The following is a 2,500-nucleotide window of genomic DNA, read 5'->3' as shown; positions in this document are numbered from 1 at the left end:
AAGAAACTTGAAAAAAGTAAGAAAATATTAAATCAGTGCGTCCCGTATGTTCATATAGTTATAAAATCTCTGTAATATGTCATAGGGTTCCATGGTGTAATGGTTAGCACTCTGGACTTTGAATCCAGCGATCCGAGTTCAAATCTCGGTGGAACCTGACTTACTTTTTAGTCTTTGTGACTCACATTTCTTTTATAAACAATTTTATGTAGTCTTCATTATTTTCTTGACAGTTTGTCTGTTTTCTTCGTCATTTAATTAATTGGGTTTATGATACCTTATTTCATCACTTATTTCATGTATTAGATATTGCATGTTGTTCTCAACATTCACATAATTGAAATATCCACGAAGCTCACGTATATGGTGAAATTTTATTGTCAGTGGCATACCAATGTGATAGATGAGTAAACGTGACTTAATCATGTTAAACTATCTGTCTCTTTTCTTTTTTCGCCATGGCGAATTATAGCTCCATCACTGAACTAGTTTCCAATGTTTATTGAACTTTCTGTTTAAGTTTGTAAAAATATTACTTATACGGCAGAAAAAGCTTAGGTTCCACCGAGATTTGAACTCGGATCGCTGGATTCAGAGTCCAGAGTGCTTTTTTTTTTTATCTTTATTATATTCACACTTTGTATATACATATCACAGATTACAATTACAATTACACATACATGAAAACATTGTAAATAATTACTGTCCTTTCTCTGAAATGAATGATATTCTAAGTTTTACAATCTATATATTTACTTATTTTTTTCCCTAACATAACTCTCTGATAATGAACTTGTGTATACTTAAATCTTCTACTCTTTTTTTTTTTTTTTTACTTTTTCTCAATTTTTAAATAAAACAATAAAAAACAACAGTTCAACTATTACAAGGATGAAAGAAACTCAAAATGTGTAAATACGCAAATGATCTATTTTAATTAATGTTCGTTGTTTAAACAAAAAACGGTTGGTTTCCAGACCAGAATTTTGATACATCACAAGAATTATTTTAGAATTATTTCACGTATTCAACATGTATTGTCCCCCCCCCCCCCCCCCCCGATAACAGTTTATTCATCAAAGCACCACAAACAAAGTCTATGTATCTCTGCGTATCTTTCCATCCTTGGAATACCACGAACGTAACAAATAATTTCATCATCGTCCGATTTTCTAATATCTCTAAATCTGTTGACGTAAGACATTGCGTTTTCATATTCCTTTTTATCAGTTTCTAAATTTATATGACGAGATTCACCACGTTTCCCTATAGTACACATGACTACCGTGTCTCTCTTTTTTAATTTTCCTATAATACAACTTCCCTCTGATCGTCTGCTAAAAACTATTTTCTGAAAATGACTATCTGTACACGGACTCTTCCCTGTAATTATTAATTTCGGAGCGATAGTTTTTATTTTGTCTATTTCTCCATTTTCTTTATCCTTAACATCCGTGTGTAAATTCCGTTCAGTTCGCGAACCTTGACACACTATACTTTCCGTTATTTCATTGTCCTTATTAATTGTTTTGTCCATCGATACACTACCCGGCTGAACAACTTTCACTACAGGTGTAATGTTTACTTGTTTAGGGGCTACTAATGGGAGATCGATCTTTCCATCGTGTAGCATATCATCACCCGAATCCATTACCACTTCTGAATTATCGATGTTAATATCAAGTGTGTTATCAACGTCGTCTTCTGTATTGTCTATTCTTTCTTTCAATGTTTTCATCCTTTTATTGTCTCTGTCTCTATTAGATCTGGACTTATGCTTTATTCCTCTATTGATGTGTATTGAATCACCCCTTGTCCAAACCAATGAAATTCTCATTTTGTCACCAAGGTAATTGGAATTCCATGTAAATTGTTCATATTCATCTATGATACTGTTAATTAACGCAACTAAAGGCTTTGGCAATTTTTCCATTATGATTTCCCTTTTAAGTACCTCAACGTTTCACAGCAAAAAGTAAAGTTACCAAACAACAAATACGCATAGCATAATTCTCAAAAATGTCAGTATTTCAACTTACATTACTGTTAGGTAGTCACATTTACTTATCCCGGCTGGTTATATCCAAATCCACAAGAAATAGTAACCCAATAACAAGAGTAGAAAATTACACGTCTATATCCGATTAAGGTGCACTCGACTTTTCAAAATTTAGAAATGTATGTACTTAACAATGATCAACCTAAAAACCTGCCAAAAATTTCTTCGGAATGTTATATAAATACGGGTATGCCTTTTGTTTGCTAGTAACGTATTATTTCTATATGCCAAAATAAACTCATGTATACCGACAATTATACACCCGCAAAGACTGAAACGGTCGTAAAACAGTAAACTTGGTTGTAGAGTTATGCATCCAGGCGTATTATCTGGTATCTAGTGTATTCATTCGGTAACGAAAAGAAAGAAACTTGAAAAAAGTAAGAAAATATTAAATCAGTGCGTCCCGTATGTTCATATAGTTATAAAATCTCTGTAATA

The 2,500-nt window shown here is 32.5% G+C and overlaps 1 non-coding gene across 1 annotated transcript; it reads left to right on the top strand.

Annotated features, from left to right (window-relative positions):
* The first annotated feature begins 85 nt into the window (after positions 1-85).
* Trnaq-uug (transfer RNA glutamine (anticodon UUG)) lies at positions 86-157 on the top strand. Its single transcript has one exon. It is a non-coding gene; the product is annotated as a tRNA-Gln (tRNA).
* Positions 158-2,500: the final 2,343 nt, after the last annotated feature.

The sequence above is a fragment of the Mytilus californianus genome, unplaced genomic scaffold, assembly GCF_021869535.1.
Source record: "Mytilus californianus isolate M0D057914Y unplaced genomic scaffold, xbMytCali1.0.p SCAF_12, whole genome shotgun sequence".
In the NCBI taxonomy this organism is placed as follows: domain Eukaryota; kingdom Metazoa; phylum Mollusca; class Bivalvia; order Mytilida; family Mytilidae; genus Mytilus; species Mytilus californianus.
This window is presented reverse-complemented; position numbering and strand designations above follow the sequence as displayed.